Genomic DNA, 23073 nt, shown 5'->3' on the forward strand with positions numbered 1-23073 from the left:
AATCAAAATAACACCTAGTTACTAAAAATACAAGAAAAATGAGAAATCATCAGAAACTCCCGTTTATCCCCACCAGCTTCAAAAGAATCATCGCTCATCACCCTAAACCCTTGTCAATGGGTGGTGCTATTTCCTTACTAATAAGGCACTTGTCAAAATCCATTTTAAAAGTTTGTCCTTGGGGTTAGATTAAGTACAAATTATACTTAATTATAAAAAGCAACACTGAGCCCTTTTGATATACAGATAATTAGTGATGGTTTTCCTGTCTGTCTCCTTTAAAGGCTATCAGTGAGAACTTCTTAGTCCCAGACTAATCTTTTCCTGTCCTTTTTCTTCCCAGCAGGATTTTCTGGCTGCTTCCCCCTTCCAATAGCCCCTAGGCTCCAGGAGAAAAAAATTAGCTTTCATTTAGCAAGCTATAACGGCTACCTGTAATTAATCCTAAATTTCTCTTAAGATTATTTAGTTAAAAAATAGGTCTCCCCCTTTTGCCTAAATAAATTGATCATAATTGCAATTTTCTACATAGATTTGAACCCTAGTCTTATATTTAAACCTAGTTAATTTGTAATATAATCACTTAATTTCTATATGCTATTAATTTTTTCAAGTAAATTCCACCCTGTGCAGTGGGGGTGGCGGGGGAGGGTGCCTCCAACTCACAACCCCAGAGATCGAGTCACCCGCTCTACCAACTGAGCCAGCCAGACACCCCTATACTGAACTATTTGTATTGTTTTTTGTCATTGGGTCTTCTGTCTCTGGTTGCAAAAGATCTTAAAATATTATCCACTCTATCACTGGCCTATTTTATCAGGAGTTGGCAGATATTTTTCTGTAAAGGGATAGATAGTAAATATTTCAGGCTTTGCAAGCCACCTAAGGTCACTATGACATAATCTTTTTTTTGTTTGAAAATGCAAAAACATTCTAGGCTCTACAGCCATATAAAAACAGGCTGCTGGCTGGCTGGATTTGGTCACTGAGCTATAGCTTGCTGAACTTCATTTTAGATAATATTCTCCCCTCCTTCATCACTCAAAAAATTGTCAGCTCTCATTATCTCCACGTCCTTGTCAACATCCCATCCTTGCAGAAGGTCATCCCTTTGCCAGTGTAAAGAAACCTATTCCTTTCCAAAGAAAATGCACATACTATGACCACTTATAAAATTCATGGACCAGTACTACAAAACGGCTAGAGTATAACTATATGCAAAATACATCATGAATATTAGTAGATTCACTAAATTTATACAGTATTTTATATGGTTCTAAGTGTAATCCTGATACAATTATTTCAGGTTGTGATTTGACCAGGATACATGCTAGATTTTACAGACATTAATTAATGCAATTTAAGATGTTAATAACTTTCTAAGAACACTCACATTAATAACATAACTTAAATCCCTAAGTTTCTTTTATACTTGGTAATTAGGCTCCACTTTGTCCATGCTATTCTTATACAATAAAAACCTGCAATATTTTACTTACGCCCTTAATTTAGCCCGTGAAAGTTTTCGTTTGAGATTGAGGATATCAACTAGCCTATTCACTGTTTTGCTGATCATTTGTGCATCTGATGCTTTCTTAAGTACACCAATAAAAGTATAGAATAGATAGGTGTGCAGACAGAACCACAGGATGGGTCATCAAAAATAACCTAGGAGACAGGCATCAATTCACTAATTTACATTCTAAATCTACAAACTTGCCCAAGTGTACTGTCATCCAATCCATACTTCTACATTTCTTCTACAAGTATGCCATCAGTGACTATTCCACATGCCAATTCCTCCATTTCTCAAATCATCAGTCTAAGTAAAAGCTGATCTCTTGCTGAATCAAGCACATTTTCATTAGGACAGTTTCTTAACACTGAGTCTTCCTTGCTCCTCACTTCATTCACCTATATGATAATTAAATACTATCTTTTTAAATGTTTGTACTCTAATGCCAAAACCATATTTGTACTCATCTCATGCATTCTTAATGGTGATCCTATCACTCCCAAGCTGGTGAAAACTGGTGCTTGGCAAACCAAAAAAAAAAAAAAAATCTTAAAATTAATAAAATGGTTGTAGCCCTCCAAACACCACAGTGCATACATAAACAGACAGGCTATCAATCTACTGTGCTGAAATTTCAGAGGGGGAGGGATGATTGGAGGAAAAAACATTTAAAACAGCTCCTTAGGGGAGTGATAATGAAAATAAGGTTGAGAAATACCGAAATAAAGTAGTCTGGCTTCTTGCTTATAAAAGCAACATTAGCTTGCTGTTCCAAGGCTGTGTAGTCAGAAGCTGGTGCTAATATGAAAGAGGTAACATACAGTCTATTCTAACGGCCCTTGGAGGTCTCTGTCTGAAATTCCCTGCATGTTAAGAACTGAAAACAGATATCGTGAAAGTAATAAATTGCTAGTAGACAGTCTTCTGTTTAATTTGAGTATATTAGTGATTTTGGAAAAAAAATTTTTTGCATGAGTAATAGAAGATGTATGATCCAGGAACTCCTTAGGTATATATTAGAGCAGTGCTATTCCAAGTGTGGTCCATAGTAAGATAAATATAGAAATTAAGAGTACGTGTTTTACATGGAAAGAGCCTAAGTGTCCATCAACAGATGAATGGATCAAGAAGATGTGGTTTATCTATACCATGGAATACTACATGGCAATGAGAAACAATGAAATCTGGCCATGTGTAGCAACATGGATGGACCTTGAGGGTGTTATGCTGAGCGAAATAAGTCAGGCAGAGAAGGACAAATATCATATGTTTGCACGTATAGGAGGATTAGGAGGAACTTGATGGAGGAACAAGGGGGAGAAGAAGGGCGGAAATGGTGGGGGAAAGGGAGAGAGGCAAACCATGAGAGACTCTTGAATGCTGACAAAAACTGAGGACTGATGGATGTGGGGGGGAAGGGGGAATGGGCATGGAGGAGGACACTTGTGGGGATGAGCACTGAGTGTTATGTGGAAACTAATTTGACAATAAACTATTTGTAAAAAAAAAAAAAAAGTACGTGTTTTAAAAGTTTTTATAGTAATTAAACATTGCCAAAACATTTTTAGTGTATTTTACAAAAGCATCAATCCACAACAAATTCGGAGAAAACCGTTTCCAAAGCTTGAACTTTGCAATATAGTTTAATATAAATGCACATAGCTGCACTGGTTGGGGTAGCAAGAAAGCTAGATACAACCGAAATGTCTATCCATAACAAAGGGAGAAATTTGTGTATATTCGTATAGTGGAATCCACTGGTGAAAATAAATGAAATACAGCTGCATACTAGATATTAAATAAATCCCAGAAACAGAAGTCTAAATGCGAAAAACAAGTCATAGAAGGATAAATACAGTAATAATTTCATATATGTAAAACACACTCAAATATACTTTCTAGGAACATAAATGTATGAGAAACTATAAAGAAATTTAGTATGGGGGTGCCTGGGTGGCTCAGTTGGTTAAACGTCCGACTTCAGCTCAGGTCAGGATCTTGCAGTTCCTGAGTTCCAGCTCCGCATCAGACTCTCTGCTGTCAGCACAAAGCCCGTTTCAGATCCTTTGCCTCCCTCTCTCTCTTCTCCCCCGCTTGTACTCTCTCACTCTCTCTCAAAAACAGATAAACATTAAAAAAATATTTCAGTATGGTGATCGTATGTAAGGGAAAAGAGAAGGAAATTAGATCTGGGAGTGGCATACATGGAACTTCAAAGTTAACGGTAATGTTCAAAATTAATGGTTAAGGAGAATAGATGGTGTTTGTCATCCATCTATATTCTATATACATTTTACAAGTATTCATTATGCTTTAATTTTTTTTAAAACTTAAGAATTTAGATAGGTATAGAAGTGAAGACAGTGACTAGCAAAAACTCTTGAGAAATCATGCAGTAAATGGCAAGAATGAAATGGAACAATACTTGGAGAAGAATGTGGGGATAATACTTTTTGTTGTTGTTAATCTGGTAAGCTCTACAACTTGTCTGTATTTGATACGAATGACCCAGGACAGTAGGAAAACTAATAATACAGGATAAACTGAGAGAGATTCAAGTAAAACCCTTAATGAAAACATTGCTCAATGTCTCTATAATATTAGGACTTAGATAGAATTTAAACTAGTAAAAGTAATGAGTATTCGTCATTATCAGATTATGATTTTGAATCATTTGTCATTTGTCAGGGGTCTGGAATATTTAGAGGGCAAAAAGAATCAATTTAGCTTATATAGATTTCAAAATTGTGAAATATACGTTTAATATTGACTTCCACACAAATCTCATTTTTTAAAATTTTATGTTTGTTTGTTTTTTAGAGAAAGACAGAGAACAAGCAGGGGAGGGGCAGAGAGAAAGGGAGACACAGAATCCAAAGCAGCCTCCAGCTCTGAGCTGTCAGCACAGAGCTCGACATGAGGCTTGAACTCATGAACACGAGATCATGACCTGAGCTGAAGTCAGATGCTTAACGAACTGAACCACTCAGGTGCCCCTCATCATTTTCATCTTAACTATTATATTCTTCAAAGCTGGGCAGGTGCCCCAGGTCTGTGTTATTCTTTACAAATCATCTTCTCTAAAGTATTTTTATGTCATTCAAATATTATTGTTTACATCTGTTAAATCCGTATTTTCATTGTGTTGCATTATATTTCCAATAAAAAAAAATAGATAGTTCAAAGTTGGTTTCCTAAAGCGTAAGGTGTTGATAAAAATAGAAACATAAATAACTCAGGATAAGTGTTAAGCCTAGATCAAGAACAAGACTCTAATGCAAATGGAATACAAATCTCTGGGTGTGAGAATAGCATACAAACCCATAAAAACAAAAATACTACTAGGACATGCAACAATGACTATCTAAAAGCTAATTTTGGGGGCTCCGTCGGCTGAGTGTCTGAGTCTTGATTTTGGCTCAGGTCATGATCTCACAGTTCCTGGCATCGAGCACCAAGCGTGGGGCTCCTCACTGACAGCATGGAGCTTGCCGGGGAATTCTCAATCTCCCTCTTTCTCTGCCTCCCACCTAAGCACACGCATGCATGCACACGTGCTTTCTCTCTCAAAATATATAAACTTTTTAAAAATAAATAAAAGCTAATTTTTTAAATTATGTTTTTAGTGTTTATTTATTTTGAGGTGGAGGGAGCACATGTGAGCAAGGGAGGGCAGAGAGAGAGTGGGAGAGAGCATCTGAAGCAGGTTCTGTGCCAACAGCAGAGAGCCCAAGGCAGGGCTAGAGCTACAAACCATAAGATCATGATATGAGCCAAAGTCAGATGCTTAACCAACTGAGCTACCCAGGCACCCCAAAGCTAATATTTTTCAGACTTGTAATTCATTCACCCTATATTCTTCTGCAGGATTTTCAGTTTGAAACTGTATCAAATAATGATGATAGGAAGCCATGGAAACTTTTATGACCTATTCAAACAAAACATAAAAACCTTTTTGGTAAACCAACAGAGTTTTTCTAGAACAAGCACATAATGCCTTCTTACATGAAACTGAAGATTTTTGTTCCTAAAACAGAAGAGACAAAAATTATAGAGAGGCACCATTCAGATTCTGTGCTCCTCACTGCAAAAGCATATAAAAAAAAGATAAACTATTGCCAAGAGACTTGTAAAGCCAGCACACAGATGATAAACATTATGCTGGAAGAGTGAACATATTAAATAATTTCCAACATATACTTACCATATGATACCTTGGGACATCACAGAATTGAAAAGGCATAGGATGTAAAAAAGTAATTACTGGGGCACCTGGGTGGCTCAGTCGGTCAAGCGTCCGACATCAACTCAAATCATGGTCTAACAGACAGTGGGTTTAACCCTGCATAGGGCTCTGTGCTGACAGCTCAGAGCCTGGTGCCTGCCAGATTGTCTCCCTCTCTGCCCCTCCTCCACTTGCACTTTGTCTCTCTCTCTCTCTCAAAAATAAACAAACATTAAAAAAATTTAAAAAGTGACTATTGTCATATTTGCATACAGTAGATGGTTTTACTTTATTGCTGGATAAATACGCTCATGTGCTAAGTTAAGTCTGAATCAGCTCTTGGCATATATGCAATACACAAGGAAGGGTCATAAGAGAAATTTTTATGTGTTTATCACTGAAAACCAATGCTGCAAATGATGATTTCTTCCCTGTGTAATGATTATTTTGTATACTCTGACAGAAATTGAGTTGGAAAAAGTTCTGAGAGAATTAGGTATCTGTACAGCAAGGAAAATCTTGCTAAACAATGAGAATAACACATAACTGCAAATTTATATGCTACTTTATTCACAGAAAACAGCTGGTGGTTAAAACGCATATGCTGGTCATAATTCAATGTTAAAGAAATAGCATACATATAAATGCACTCAATATTTGCCCCAAAGAGTATACATTTTTTCAATGTGCTGTGGAAAATGGAGCAAATATAAAAACATTAAAAAACAAATATAAAATATAAACATAATAGTAAATATAAGGGTTTCCTTTAATAAAACACATAGAACCTATTTTTCAAGCTTTTAAGTATTATAGTGCCCATTAACTTAGCAACTGATACAACCCTGAAAATAGTCTGCAGTGAGAAATCTCTTCACAGTTGGCAGGGTCCATGTTGAATCTGAGTATTCAAACCAACAGCCACAAACACTTGCTACCCTCAATCACCAATTATGATTTTGCTTAGATTTTTCTAATTTAAGAGAAATAGAGGAAAGAAAAGAATTTGGTTGGATATAGGATGAGTCTACAACACACAACCTCATCAGTGAGCTGCAACAGAGATAACAACAATATTGTAAACAATGTTCACTGATGTAAAAATATTGTAATTCTTTAGTTTTCAAAAATTATAATGAATCATTTTTATACATGTATCTAAAATTAGTAGGTGCCTAATATGCATACCTACCATGCATACTGAATACATAGTGGATAGTACACAGATATTAAAATTTTAAGGGGCGCCTGGATGGCTCAGTTGGTTAAGTGGCTGACTTCAGCTCAGGTCATGATCTCACAGTTCCTGGGTTTGAGCACTGAGGCAGGCTTTGTGCTGATAGCTCAGAGCCTGGAGCCTGCTTCAGATTCTATGTCTCCCTCTCTCTCTGACCCTCCCCCACTCATACTCTGGCTCTCTCTCTCTCAAAAATAAATAAACGTTTTAAAAAAATAAAATTTAAGAAAAATTGACAGAAACTTTCATTATTCCTGGATAATATATAGCTCTTACAAAATCTTACTTACAAGTAAACAGTATATGTCCTATATACATGTTGTTCCCAAGTCAGTAAATTTTGGGCACTAAACTTTAGTACCAATACCAAAGCAGATTCTGCAAATAATTTAAATTAGCTAAATTCTGGGCAGTAAAAAACGAAGTTATAGTGGGTATGATAGGTTTTCAAAATATGGTTCTACTATAAGACATTGTTTAATCAAAGGATGAAATTTTAACTGGTGTTTTAGGAGCTTCCATATCCTATTTATCTGTTTCCTTCTAAGTTCAAATATAATATAGTATCAGAAATCATTATATATTTTCACATAGTATGGTAATCTGTTCAAAATTAATTTTAAAAACAGCATGCTAAGTAACATATGAGGTGTATACTAGTAAAAAAATGTTTTTAGCTGATTTGATAAAATGAACCCAAGACTATGCCTTCATATAAATTCAACTTTGTGGTTAAAAAGTTGAATCCTGATAAAAGTTCCTGTCTGAATATGTTTATAAGTCCAACATGCTTTACAGAACTCTACAAAACCACCAATACCACACTGAAACATCAGCAGTACAACCAGGAGATGTTATCAGGGTCAATTACGTCAATGAGGTTTTATTTCATTGTTCCCTATGTAGCCAAAGAGAAAAACATATATGTGCCTTCAAGTCAAACCTACATTAATTACTGTTATACTTACGTGAAATGTAAAAAATATTTATTATGGTACAGCTGTGAATTAACTGTCACAATACCTTTTGTTCTTTTATTTCTTAATGACATTCTACTTGAGCTTTGTGTATAAATATAAACTAATGAAATTGAATGAATTTCAGTATTTCCAACTTTTTCTGTATCTATGCTTTCCAACTTAGACCCAATAAAGAAACCATTTAATTCTGTTATTCAGTTTACTGAACATAAGCCAAAAACATAAATGGATAGCCAAAGAGTTAAACCAACTAAAGCTGTACTAAGTCTAATGTGCAGAGTATCCTTAACCCCTGTATGACAAAGAAGGGTCCCAGTCAAAAAAACTGAGAAGCAGGAAAAAGGTGTGTGTGTTTGTGTGTGCACGCACGCACACGTGCACAGAACAGGTGGTAGGAGACTCGTGTTACTTGGAAACTAATCTTTATTCACTACCCCTACTAAGCAAATAATATGATTATGCTCATGGTAACTTACACTGTATGCGATATACCAGCACTACGTTAGGCACTTAATACATATTGTCCCCTTTAATCTTTACTAGAATTCTCTGTGGTAAGCCTTTTCTCCCCATTTTATAAATGACACAACAGAGAGACTAAAAAAGGTTAAGTAGCATGCCTAAAGTCACATGACTAGTAAGTGGAAGAGACAGAAACTAAATTCAACCCTAACTCCAAAGCTTTAAAGGATTTTTAACCATGATGCCACATCATTTTATACTTATTATCATCTGCTAAATGCTATTATGTCCTAACAATGTGGCAGGTAGTTGGCAGTCATGTAAAATCACAACAATTTTGCAAGTAACCACATTTTCTACCTGGGAAAGTTTCTACCTAGGGAGGCTGAACCCTACATCCTGCATCACCTGAACTCCCATGCAGATGGTTTCTGCTTTGGTTGGGAGCCACCAGCAGGGAACTGGGGTCTCAGAGGAAAGAGAAATCAAAGTTATTTCTTTTCTGCTACCTACACACCACTGTCCCTGGTAATAGCTGTGTCCCCCCATGACTATGGCTCTTACCAGATGGTCTTCCCTTCTGAAAACCCCATTTTCACCCCTCCTTCCAGCCCCAGGTGAGATAACAGCTTTCCATAGTTGCTAGTCTCTAGCTGCTCAGTGATCCTTTGCCCATTCGTTTAACCCTGCTCATTCTCTCAGTAGATTCTTCATTAACATCTTTTTATTTGAATCACCCTGACCTGAATTCTATTTCTACACCCCTGAATAGTACAGAGATGTTGTAACTAAGTCCACACGTCAGCTAGTAAATCACAGAGCTAGAATTTGTACTCAAATTTTATCTCCTTCCAATTTCATTCCCTTTTCACTATGCCTTTTAAAAGGATAATTATTCATGCTTTTATGAAACCTTTCTTTCCAAAAATGAAGAGTATCTACCCACACCTTGTTTTTATTTATCAAATTACCCTAATATCTGATCCCATCTTCCCTATGCTTCATGCAGTTACTACAGATGCCCTCTCTGAGCTCTAGTCAATGACCAGTTTTTCCATAAACATACTCGATCTAATCCCATGTGCCCACTTGAAGGTATTTCACTAGCCAACCCTCTCCCACAACATTATTTCCTCTCTCTACAAAAATCATTCTGATTAGATTACAAACATGTACAATTTCTCACATCTCACATACACATATCTGCTCTCAGGAGCCACTTACACTCAATGCCCCATTTCTCTGCTCCCCTTAATAGCAAAATTCCTCAAAAGAGTGAGGCTTACCCATTGTTTCCAATTCTTCTAATTCTCTCTTAAGAGGACACTGATCTAGCTACACCAGCTTATTTATTGGTCCTTGAACATGTCAGGCGAGTCCCAATAAAATTCATTCCCCTTTTCTTTTTCTTAATAAATTCAAAAGGAAATAAATTACATAATACTGTATTATAAGGTATGATTTTCTGATGCTGGACTGAGAATTCAGATTTTATAAAGTAGCACCTAAAACATGTTTCTTTTTTTTTTCCCCCTGTCAGGAGTGCAAACTCTGAAACAAAGATATTTAAAGGGACAGATAAACACAGGTTGAGTGAGAAAACTACAAAAGTACTGGTCACCCATTGTTCAAAATACATAGAGCTTTAATCTGCCAAAGTGTCATTTACTTAAATCTCTATGTCCTATTGATAAATTAATAAACATTGAAAATTTTTGTCCACTAGGTCTTAAGACACTATTTTGTTTTTATCATTCAATGTTTGAGAGGGAATAAAACACTATTTTAAATTTAAGTTACATAACAGTTCCACAGACCATGGTTGGGTCTTAGCGTGGTAAAGGAATTCAAACAGAGAGTACCTTTTTTAAATATTTATTTTTGAGAGACAGCAACTGGGGGAGGGGCAGAGAGAGGGGAAGACAGAGAATCCAAAGCAGGCTTCAAGAGGTCAGTGCAGAGCCTGACAGGGGGCTCAAACTCACAAACCATGAGATCATGACCTGAGCTGAAATCAAGAGTGGGACACTTAACTGAGCCACCTAGGAGTCTCCAGAAAACCATTTTATAAGTATAATATGTAATAGCTTCTATTCCACCAGTATTCTTAATCCATTATTCTCTCTAGATGTTTTCAAAGTTTTACCTACCTACTCCTCTCCCAGACCTCCTATGCCTTTCTGGATACACATCTTGGTGCATGCCTCAACTGCTTTCTCTAGCATATGATTGAACAAAATTTTATCTCCCTCCCTGACACAGATTCTACATTCCCATAAAAGAATATATATTCTGGGGATAATGTGCCAAAAACGACTGAAAAAAATTGGAACTATAAACCTTTAAAGAAAATAACTTTGATTTTCCTCCTACCATGAATAAATAAAATGTTTTCCTTTTTAATTTACAATATAATTTTTATCATAATTTAAGCAAATAGGGGATTAAACTAATAATAGCTAACGTTTTTTTAAAGCATTACTAAAACAGGGAATCCTGGCTGGCTCAGTCAGTTGAGCATCCGACTCTTGATTCTGGCTTGGGTCGTGATTCCAGAATTGTGTAATCAAGCCCTGCATTGGGCTCTGCGCTGACAGCACAGAGCTTGCTTGGAATGCTCTCTCTCCCTCTCTCTGCACTCCTTCCCTACCTTGCATGCTCACTCGCTCTCTCTCTCTCTCTCTCAAAATAAAGAAATAATAAAAACTTACTAAAACACTTAAAGAGTTCAAGATTGCATAAGGAATATCCTAATAAATATTCTAGAATTATAAGCATGGCTTATGAACAAGACCAAAAGAGGAAAAATGGCTCTTCACTTCAATAATGAAAACATGCTACAAACTTGATTCCGGGTCTGGAAAGAAAATCAGGAGATCAGAAGGTCTCCTGTAATATCAACCTAAGATGGTGGCCTTACAAGCAAATCTAAGGACACCCTCAGCTCTACATACAGAAAGTATGAAGATGCCAGAGCCCAGGCTCACGGACACTATACTATACTTCTTCCCACCTGTTTATGAGTCTGTTTATGACTCAAACAGAAGAGGCTGGGTTGCTTTTTTCCTATCAACTCTATACAGCTCACACAACTAAAAGATCCACAAACTGTAGACATTCAAGTAAAAGAAAGAAACTAGCTGGTCCTAGACAGGCTTACCCTCTGACTAACAAAGCAAATACAACATATATTTCTCTTCTGATTGCCCTTTAAAGTTTATCGGGGGACAGAAAAAATATATAGGTTAAACTTAAGAATGATGAGCCTACCAAAGACACAAGCAGTCCTGGTGAAATAGTTACAGATACATATTGAGGAAAAAATTTAAAAATAACACATGCAAAATCTCTGCTGGAAGTCCTTTTGCTTGGGAATTCTGCTCCTTGACTCTTTTGTAGCTATGTTTCATCTATGTGTTTACAGAGACTCATAGTCTTTGTATTCCTAAATAATACAATGGAGAGACCTAATGGTATCTTACCTTGGGCAGAGACTATAAGTTATATTTCATCATCAATTTGTAATCTCCACCTCAAAAGGAGTACTTGAAGAGGACTGGAATAATCTTTTAAGAAAAAACTAGGGGGCGTCTGGGTGGCTCAATCAGTTAAGCATCCGACTTTCGCTTAGGTCATGATCTCGCGGTTCGTGGGTTCGAGCCCCGCGTCGAGCTCTGTGCTAACTGCGAGCTCAGAGCCTGGAGCCTGTTTCAGTCTGTGACTCCCTCTCTCTCTGACCCTCCCCTGCTCACGCTGTCTCACTCTCTCTCTCCTAGAAATAAATAGAACATTTAAAAAAAAAAAAGAAAGAAAGAAAGAAAGAAAAAACTAGAAGTTTCCCTTCAAGGGCTCAGCTTTAGGCTTTGATACCCCTCTGCAGTCTACCCACCCTACCCTGTCTTTGATCATTAGAACTATCAACACCAACTATGGGCCACCATGTTGGCTGACATTGGACAGAGAGTTGGAAGCTCATGTCAGAAATATCCAAATATTGTTTGAGTCATGCATTTGAAAGAGAACAAATGTCAGTCTTATTAGTCTTTAGTATCCTAAAATTTCTCATTGCAGATAAAATAAAACCTACTTAAAAGACAAGAAGCACCATATGCAAACCATATGGAACAAAAGAAAATGAAAACATGTATGTTCAATATGTTAGGCACTCTGTTGAGAGCTTTATATACATTATTACATTCAACCTTCATATTTATCCTGTGAGATCAGTATTTTTCAATGTATAGCAAAACTTAGATAACTTGAATGAATAAAGGACTCATTTTAAAAATTCCTCTCTTCTTCCTCATGTTAATCTAATTCAATCTAGATATTTCCGATTTTCTGTCATCACTATATTTTTACTTTTATTTTTTTTTAAATTTTTTTTTTTAATGTTTTATTTATTTCTGAGAGAGAGAGAGAGAGAGCTCAAAGCATGAGTAAGGGAGGGTCAGAGAGAGAGGGAGACACAGAATCTGAAACAGGCTCCAGGCTCTGAGCTAACTGTCAGCACAGAGCCCAACGTGGGGCTCGAACTCACGAATCGTGAGATCATGACCTGAGCCAAAGTCAGGCGTTTAACCGACTGAGCCACCCAGGTGCCCCTATATTTTTACTTTTAAAGAAACTTTTTTTAAATGTTTTTTTTATTTATTATTGAGACAGAGAGAAACAGAGCATGAGTAGGGAGGGGCAGAGAGAGAGGGAGACAGAATCCGAAACAGGCTCCAGGCTCTGAGCTGTCAGCACAGCACAGAGCCTGAAGTGGGGCTCAAACCCATGAACTGCGAGATCATGACCTGAGCCAAAGTCAGATGCTTAACGGACTGAGCCACCGAGGAGCCCTTATATTTTTTACATTTTTATTATATCAAGCCTGGATGACCTTTAATAGCCTTCAATTAATTTTCCTCTCTTATAACTACATCCACATTATACAATAAAATCGATCTTTAAAGCCATTTATATGTTACTATCCTATTATAAATATTGAAAGTATATTTCAGCTAAAGGAAATTTAGAAGTCAGCAATTCCAATCTTCTTATTCTACAGATAAAAGAAAACAAACATTGGGGTGCCTGGGTGGCTTGGTCAGTTAAGCATTTGACTTCAGCTCAGGTCATGATCTTACAGTTCATGAGTCCAAGCCTCCAGTTGGGCTCTGTACTGACAGCTCAGGGTCTGGAGCCCACTTCAGATTCTGTGTCTCCCTCTCTCTCTGGCCCTCTCCAGCCATGCTCGCATGCTCTTGCTCTCTCTCCCCTTCAAAAACAAACATTAAAAAAATAAAAATAAATAAGAAAAAGAAAACAGAGTAATTAAGTTATTTTCCTTGTCTTTCTTACCTCTGTGCCTAACCTCACTCAACTAAAATAAAAAGCTACCTGTAAGCAGACATTTAAGTTAAAAAAAAAAAAAGAAAGGAACTATTTAGTTTTAAGTGAAACAAGCCATCTGCAAAGAAAATATAAACATCTCTCTCTGATTACCTTTTATAATTCTACCATTTCATCTTTCCAACCATATTCACATCTGATTATCTCCCCAAACCAATGCAGAGGAGTGCAGATCTAGAAACAAAAATATGCTTACCACTTTCTACGTCTGACTTAAACCTTATTTTTCTTGGTTTTATTTTCTACTTCCTATTTCTTCATCTCATTTGATGTATCTGGCCTCTTCAAACAGAAGAAATACTTAAAGGCCACAGTAAAAGTATTCTTTAAACAATAAAGCTTCTTTTTTTTTTTTAAATGTTTTATTTATTTCTAGGAGAGAGAGAGAGAGAGAGAGACAGCGTGAGCAGGGGAAGGTCAGAGAGAGAGGGAGTCACAGACTGAAACAGGCTCCAGGCTCTGAGCCGGCAGTCAGCACAGAGCCCGACGCGGGGCTCGAACCCACGAACCGCGAGATCATGATCTAAGCAAAAGTCGGACGCTTAACCGACTAAGCCACCCAGGCGCCCCTAAACAATAAAGCTTCTTGGAAGCAGCAACTGCAAGCTAATTTAGAAACTAATAATCAGAAATAGATTATTCAATATGAACAAGCACATTGACAGTACAGTAAAGATTCAAGACCAGAAACAGAGAACTTGGATTCTGCCAAATGGCTATATCTCCAAAGCATAAAAGACATTCCATACAAAAATGACTATATTGGAAAGTAGCACAGATATATTTCAGAATATTTTCTTGTCAGGGCACCTGGGTGGCTCAGTGGGTTAAGCAACTGACTTCAACTCAAGTCATGATCTCACAGTTCGTGAGTTCGAGCCCTGCATCAGGCTCTGTGCTATCAGCACTGAGCCAGCTTTGAATCCTGTCTCCCTCTCTCTCTACCCCTTCCCTGCTCACACTCTCTCTCTCCCTCTCTCTCAAAAACAAACATTTAAAAAAATTTTTTTGAAGAATATTTTCTGGTCACTTGGGTGAAGTCAAACAGTTTTACATGCATAAAGTTTTAAATAGTTGTTATTATTGTTAATAATTTTAACAGAGATTTACTAGGCTCTATCTGCTTTTATTTTACAATTGAATGTTAAATGTAGGAGATAAAGATATTTTTAAAAATTATCATAAAAGCACTAAAGTAGATTGTAATTAACCAAAAATGAAATTTTAAAATCAATGTAGGGTAACAAAACTATTCTTTTTGCATTTAAAATGAAAATATAGTATTTTTATTTGGGATTTTTATTGGTCAGATAGAAATTATTCAAGTTGCCAGCAGTATCTGTTTGACACTACTAGGCATTAGTTGAGTAAATAAGTTTTGTCATGGTAACCGAGCTTAAAATTAAGCAAACAAAGATACTAGCCCCATGCGACTTGATTTGAAAATGAAAATAGAAATCCTAGNCATCACAGTATATCCTAAATTTGCAAAACAAAATGTCCTAAAAGCTTTATGCTTTGCATACGCAAAATGACTTTTTAAATAAATTTTAACTAGAGATAAATTTAACTCCATTTTAAGAAAAACATCACCATGTTGGAGACCACTAAACACTCCTTTTTCTTGTATAAAATACTAAACATCCAAGATTTAACATAAATAATTTTTATTGTAATATGACAAGGGTCAGCTAAAGAAACTGACAGATCAAAATCAAGCCTCAAGTAACTCCTAGAGATCCTATGTAAACTGAGAGCTATTCTGCCAACTGTTCAGTTTGGAATAAATTTATTTTCCCAAACATTAAACTTTCTGAGAGTGCTGCACACGTAATAGTTACCACCTGTAGCTCCAACTGTCATTTAAAAGGAAATCAGATAGTTATATTAAGATCTGCCAATGATCAATATGGAATTTTTAAAATATTTCTATTTTGGGGGGTGCCTGGGTGGCTCAGTCGGTGTGACTCTGACTTTGGCTCAGGTCATGATCTCGCAGTTTATGAGTTCGAGCCCCATTTCGGGCTCTGTGCTGACAGCTTGAACCTGGAGCCTGCTTCAGATTGTGTGTCTGCCTCTTTGCCCCTGCCCTGTTCATGCTTGCTCTCTCTCTCTCTCAAAAATAAACATTAAAATATATAGATATTTCTATTTTTAACTTGATAGTCTTTTTTTCCCCCTAAATCAACAGCTGCTCATTCATTAGGGTACAAAAGCACACCAACCTAGTGTTTTGCTGAGATAGTGAGGCTAGCACAGTGACAAATTGTGCTAATTCTTGACAACAAAGCCATTAAAAAATAAACTAACCTAGCCTTTTTGGTATGCTGATGGTTAATGAGGACAGCTAAATAAACTATTAGGCTGGCAACATGTATGTCAGCATAGGCACTGTTCACTAATTCACCAATTATGAATACAAATCAGACACAAATGATGTACCTTCAGTCTCTAGGAGAACAAGGTTTGATTTGTTCCTAACTGTGATCCCAAATCTAGCAAAGTGAGCACCTAGCCCATATTATCAGTTGCTTAATAAATAACTTATAAAATGAATTAACTTATAAATATCACTTATTACATCTTATAAATCTGAAATTTTGGCTATGGAATCTATCAATACTATTAATAAGCACTAACATCTATTTAGAGAGTTATATGCTCTCACCACATTTAAGCCCATTGTTTTTGGTTTTGCAGTTAACTATGGCTGAGACACAACTAAGTTGCCCCAGTTTACGTGGCAAGTTAGTGACAGAGCCAGAATTCAAACTGTGGTCTTTCTAACTACAAAATCCTGAATTTTAATGACAATATTATTATGGTATGTTCACATGTCACTATCATGGTGAGAATGTCTGCTCATAAGAGTCTCACCCTATAGGGAAGACCAGTTTACAAAAATATGAAAATGATGAACTTTCAAATGATAAATACTTGTAACACATCATTTGCCTTCCTGGCTTTTAGTACTTGGTCTCCTGTGAAGTTGACCACTTAAAACAACATCTGTTTCTATTAGAGAGTAGGACAACTTTATGTAGTGAAAGAAAAAGTGGCCTACAATTTAGAATACCAAGGACTGAACTTTTTTTAAGTTTGTTTATTTATTTTGAGAGAGAGAGAGAGATCGTGTGCACAAGTAGGGAAGGAACAGAAAGAGAATCACAAACAGGCTCTGCGCTGTCAGCACAGAGCTCAATATTATGAACCATGGGATCACGACCTGAGTTGAAATCAAGGCAGACATTTACCGGAGCCACCTGGGCACCCCAGGACTGAACTACTTTTGCTCCAGATGTCAGTATAGAAAAGAATGCACGGTCTTAAATTCATTGTGAAGATAAAGTAAGAATGTACTTTATAAAATGTAAAACATTACAGGGGTACATGGGTGGCTCAGTCAGTTAAGTTCGAGACCACATTAGGCACTGTTGCTGACAGCTCAGAGCCTGGAGCCTGCTTTGGATTCTATGTCTGTCTGTCTGTCTCTCTCTCTCTCTCTCAAAAATAAACATTAAAAAAAGAAAAAAAGCATTACCTGGCAATGCAAACTGGTGCAGCCACTCTGGAAAACAATATGGAGGTTCCTCAAAAAATTAAAAATAGAACTACCCTACGACCCAGCAATTGCACTAATAGGTATTTATCCAAGGGATACAGATAATCCTGCTTCGAAGGGGCACATGCACTCCAATGTTTATAGAAGCACTATCAACAGTAACCAAAGTATGGAAAGAGCCCAAATGTCCATCGATGGACGATGGGATAAAAAAGATATGGTATATATACAATGCAGTATTACTCGGCAATCAAAAAGAATGAAATTTTGCCATTTCCAACTACATGGATGGAAATAGAGGGTATTATGCTAAGCAGAATTAGTCAGAGAAAGACAAATATCACATGATTTTACTCTTATGTTCATCTGTTTTGTATCTTAAAGTCCTCATAAGGAAAGGAAGTAAAAATAATATTAAAAACAGAGAGGGGGGAAAAAACATAAGAGACTCAACTATGGAGAGCAAACAGGATTACTGGAGGAGTTGTAGGAGGGGCGATGGATGAAATGGGTAAGGGACATTAAGGAATCTACTCCTGAAATCATTGTTGCATTATATGCTAACTAACTTGGATGTAAATTTTTAAAAATTAACTAAAAAAAAAAAAAATCAAAAAAGCATTACCAAATGCTCACAAAATGTTTTATGTGCTGACATGCGTTTGTCTAAAATATATGCTGTCTGGATTGCTCACACTTTGTAGAGGTTAGCATGTATTGTTGGATAAACAATCTTGCTCCTTACACTGGATGTTCGCCACCGGACCCTTCATATTCACTCTACAAATGGCAATTTTCCTTGGGAGGCATCAAAGGTTATTTGTCATCTGGCTTTTCATAGAAGACTACAGGAGACAACAGTGGAGATGAAAGGGCAGGAGGAAAAGGAGGTGCTCCTTCCTACATGGCACAGGCTGGCAGTGGCTGGATTCATCCACTAAAAGTTACCGCTTCTGTTGGGGATCCCTTCCTAGAGTTCTTACAGCTGCCCCTTGTCACTTTAAGCCTTGAGTGGTGATAAGTGTTTCCCTCAACTCCCTTCACACTTTTATAAACAGTCCTTTGTTAAATAATCCTCATTCCATTTTAGTGTGCCATTTGTTTCTTGCGGAGAACCCGACTGATACACTACTCAGCTAGATTAAAATGTTCCTTGATGATTTAGACACAGTAATTTGTATTTCATTTTTGTCATTCTTAGTACCAGGCATTAATACTTGCATAGAAATAAAGTATACTAAAAAAGACACTAGACAGAAAATGAGAACATTCTGGGGCACCTGGGTGGCTCAGTCGATTAAGCGTCTAACTCTTGATTTCAGCTCAAGTTATGATTCCAGGGTAGTGGGATCTAGTCCCACATTGGGCCTCAGTATGGAGCCTCTTTAGGATTCTCTCCCCCTCCATCCCTCCCTCTCCCTCCCTCTCCCCAAAGCCCCTCTCCCCTCCTTGTGTACACTCAAAGGAAAAGGAAAAGGAAAAGATGAAAGAAAAGTTTAGTTCTACCTTCAATTCTACAAATGACTAATTAGTGCTCACTAAACCTTGGATTCTTAACTGCAAATTAAGGAAATTGGATTACGTTGGATTAAGTGGTCATCTAAAGTCTGTTCCAGGAATAATGTAGAATTATTTTTTTCTCTGTTAACAGCTGAAATCCCACCAAAAGAGATTTCGTTCGTGTTTGGTAAATTTCTAAGTATCACTTAGAAACAAAGGAATAATTGTTTAGCTCCAGGTTGGCAAACTTCTTATGTAAAAGGCCAGAGAGTAAATATTTTCAGCTTTGTAGCCAGGAAACAAAATCAGTACTATATAAGTACTTCTATAATGAGAGAAAAATGTATTGCTTTTATTGACAAAATGCAAAATAGTGAGTGTAAATTTTTGTGATGCCAGTCTGCCAATGAGGAGAATGGAATTATTTTGAGAGATTATTCCATTCAACTGGGACTCGAAGTTGGTATTCTCTACCATCAGAATCAACGTTCATCTGTGAGTGCTCACCTGTAATGTGATTTTACATATCTCACTTTAGAAAAGGTCTATTCGGGGGCGCCTGGTGGCTTAGTCGGTTAAGCGTCCTACTTCAGCTCAGGTCATGATCTCGCGGTTGTGGGTTCGAGCCCCGCGTCGGGCTCTGTGCTGACTGCCAGCTCAGAGCCTGGAGCCTCTTTCGGTCTGTGACTCCCTCTCTCTCTGACCCTCCCCTGCTCACGCTGTCTCTCTCTCTCCTAGAAATAAATAAAAAAACATAAAAAAAAAAAAAAAAAGAAAAGGTCTATTCGGACAAATACTGATAAATGAACACCAGTCCACATGCATAGGATTCTACCTGAGCATATGCATTATTTGAAAGGTATTCACAGAATGATATTGGATTCTTCTTCTGGTACATGCATTTCAGCTTGTCATTACATTGTTCCCATTAAAGGTTAATTGAAAGTTCCTTCACTGGGCAGTTAAATGAATTCTGAAATATAAAAAATCCTTACACTAAGTTCCAAAAACTACTGCTAGAACTGTATTTTGATCTTGGAAATATATCTGCTGCAAATGTGTGTGTAAATGTAGATTCCATTTCTTGTTTTAACTTTTTTAAAAAATGTTTATTTATTGGGTTGGGGGGGAGAGAGGGAGGGAGAGGGAGGGAGAGGGAGAATCCCAAGCAGGCTCCACACTCAGCACGAAGAGATCAGACCTGAGCCAATAGGAGACTGAGCCACCCAGATGCCCTTGCTTCAACTGTTGACATGCTAAGTATATAAAGCAGCTTGACATTATTTTGATTCACACAACATTCATGCTCATCAAAATTACTTTTTACTGCAGCATAAATTTGGCACTTAAATATTGTTATTCCTTGTAATTTCAGATTGGATTTATTAGGAAATATTATCAAGCCTGCAGCATAAGCTAATTTCCAAAGTCATTCAGTGTTTAACAATGGTTAAGGGTGGTTCTCTCATTTAAAAAAATTTCCATCTCAACCCTGAGCTCAAAATATACAATAGACAATGGCAGATGTGTTACAGTGATTGTCTTTCCAAGACTGAGCTACACCCTGGTTTGCAAGAGTAAAGGGGATGCCAGGGGTATGTAGTCAAAGGTGCCTCGAGAGTTCAAGTCTAAAGAGGCACAAAGAACAATTATGACATTAATAAAAATAATTAAGGATGAGGAGATTTACAAGAGCAAGTTTAACAAGGATGTTATCATACACCAAAATCCTTATACATGAAGTAGATAAACTGGAAGTGTGACTGCTCATTTTCCAAAATACCATTCATTTCTCCAAAGGACCAACTGCTGAGTTCTTTTAAGTAAGGTCATCTATAAAATAATCATCATAATAATCAGATTATTCAGATTAAGTGAGATAATACACATTATGGCCTTATTACTATAAAGAATGACCTCAATAAATGTTGACACTATTTACTAGTATTGTTTGATGTCAGCAATAAGGAGTTCAATAATGAACATTAAGACTAAAGTGTTAAGGAAACAAGCCAGTAAAGTTGTATTATCAAGTTAAATTATCCAAATTATAAATTATCCATGCAAGTCAGAAAGGAACAACTAATTCATGAAAACTGAACTATCCTATGCCAAAAACACTTTTCTGAAGTTTTTGCCTATCTACTGAGCCAAGTCCATTCTTACAACTCCTATTACTCTGTCTAGGTCTTTCCTTATAAGCTCTGCCATGAAGGAAGATAGACAGACAGACAGACAGATAGATAAAATGTGTATGTTATTTAATACAATCTAAAAAGGAAGTTCCTAAAACATAGGCTCCTACAATCACTCTATTTTCTTCAAAAATAGAAATAAGCCGTTAAGATTTTATTGGTGTGATATAAACTACTTTTATAACAGTTCTTATTTTCTGACTTCCAAAAGCAAGACACCATGTAGTCATCTAACACCAAATGAAGATTTAAAAGCCTCTAGTGCCTGCGTTAAGTTTTCCCAGAAAAGTAACAATTTTAAGGCTTTATGTACATTTTACTTACTAAAATATTTGAACATTTGAGTTGAAGGAACACTGCAGAAAATGTTATTCATCCCCTTTCTAAGGAAAACAAAAATGAATATGAGGAAGTTTTTAATTTGATAGACCATTTCATATTTATAAACTTATTTTTTATTATGCTAAAAAAGTTTAAAAACAATTTGGCAGCTGTGATCACATGGGGAGTGTTTGCTCCCCTATGATTCCCTAAAATGTATCATATTAAATTATCTTATCTCAGGGCGCCTGGGTGGCTTAGTCGGTTAAGCGTCCGACTTTCGCTTAGGTCATGATCTCGCGGTTCGTGGGTTCGAGCCCCGTGTCGGGCTCTGTGCTGACTGCCAGCTTGGAGCCTGGGGCCTATTTCAGAGTCTGTGTCTCCCTCTCTCTCTGACCCTCCCCTGCTCATGCTGTCTCTCTCTCTCTCCTAGAAATAAATAAAAATATTTTAAAAAAATTATCTTATCTCAATCACTTAAGTATAGAAGCATGAAAGTAACAACTCTGTCCGGGAGAAAATGCTGAAGTTATGGGGATGGGTATTTAACATTTACTTAAGGAAATCAAAGCTTTACTTAAGCTCTTAAATTCTTAGACAAACATAATTTTCAGCCTAAGGAAATTAAAATTGGCATCTGAGAATAATATGTCAACTTTAGACACCCAAAAGTTCAATTTATGACCTAAGGATATCACTTTAATTTTTTTAAAGTTTATTTTTTGAGACAGAGAGAGACAGAGCATGAGTGGGGGAGGGGCAGAGAGAGAGGGAGACACAGAATCTGAAACACTCTCCAGGCTCTGAGCTGTCAGCACAGAGCCCAACCTGGGGCTGGAACCCACCAACCGTGAGATCATGACCTGAGCCGAAGTTGGACACTTAACGGACTGATCCACTCAGGCGCCCCGAGATTTTATTTTTTAAAAATCCATCACTGAAAGTATTCAATTGTATTTTGACATTAAAATTCAATGTTTGTTAAAAATAAAATAAAATTCGGAGCGCCTGGGTGGCTCAGTTGGTTAGGCATCTGACTTCGGCTCAGGTCATGATCACACGGTTCATGGGTTTGAACCCCATGTCCGGTTCTGTGCGGACAGGTAGCTCAGAGCCTGGAGCCTGCTTCAGATTCTATGTCTCCCTCTCTCTCTGACCCTCCCCTGCTCACGCTGTCTCTCTCTCTCTCTCTCTCAGAAATAAAAATTCTAAAAAAATAATAAAATAATAAAATCAAATAAAATTCAATATTTGTTTACATTTCCATCTTACCTCCTAGACCATTTGATGGCAACGTTCCTGCCTTACTTATCCTTAGTGACTAACAAAGTACATGGTTCATGGAAGGCACTCAAATAAATGCATACTGAATAGATAAATGAGAAAATAAAAGTCAGCTATCAAAGTGAGCCTAAGAAAACTATGATAAGCTGAATGTTTGTAGGAATGTCACCTAAACATGAAATGTTTGCAGACTTTGGAAAAGTTTCCTCCAAATACCCCAGCACAAATCACTGAATATTCTGAGATTAGGCTGGATTGGCATCTATATCAATAGTTGATTTCTAAAATAAAGCTTTTACGATACTCAGAAAGTCATGCAGCACATATTTCATTCCACATGTATGAAGGAAAGGCAAGTGAACAACAAATGAATTACTATAATAGCTTTTTTCCA

The 23073-nt window shown here is 36.9% G+C and overlaps 1 protein-coding gene across 1 annotated transcript in view; it reads right to left on the reverse strand.

Annotated features, from left to right (window-relative positions):
• PDE3B (phosphodiesterase 3B) overlaps positions 1-23073 on the reverse strand; it is a 162796-nt gene that overhangs the window by 65097 nt on the left and 74626 nt on the right. The gene's annotated exons all lie outside the window — the stretch shown is intronic.

Source organism: Crocuta crocuta, unplaced genomic scaffold (genome assembly GCF_008692635.1).
Source record: "Crocuta crocuta isolate KB4526 unplaced genomic scaffold, BGI_CrCroc_1.0 scaffold233, whole genome shotgun sequence".
Lineage (NCBI taxonomy): Eukaryota > Metazoa > Chordata > Mammalia > Carnivora > Hyaenidae > Crocuta > Crocuta crocuta.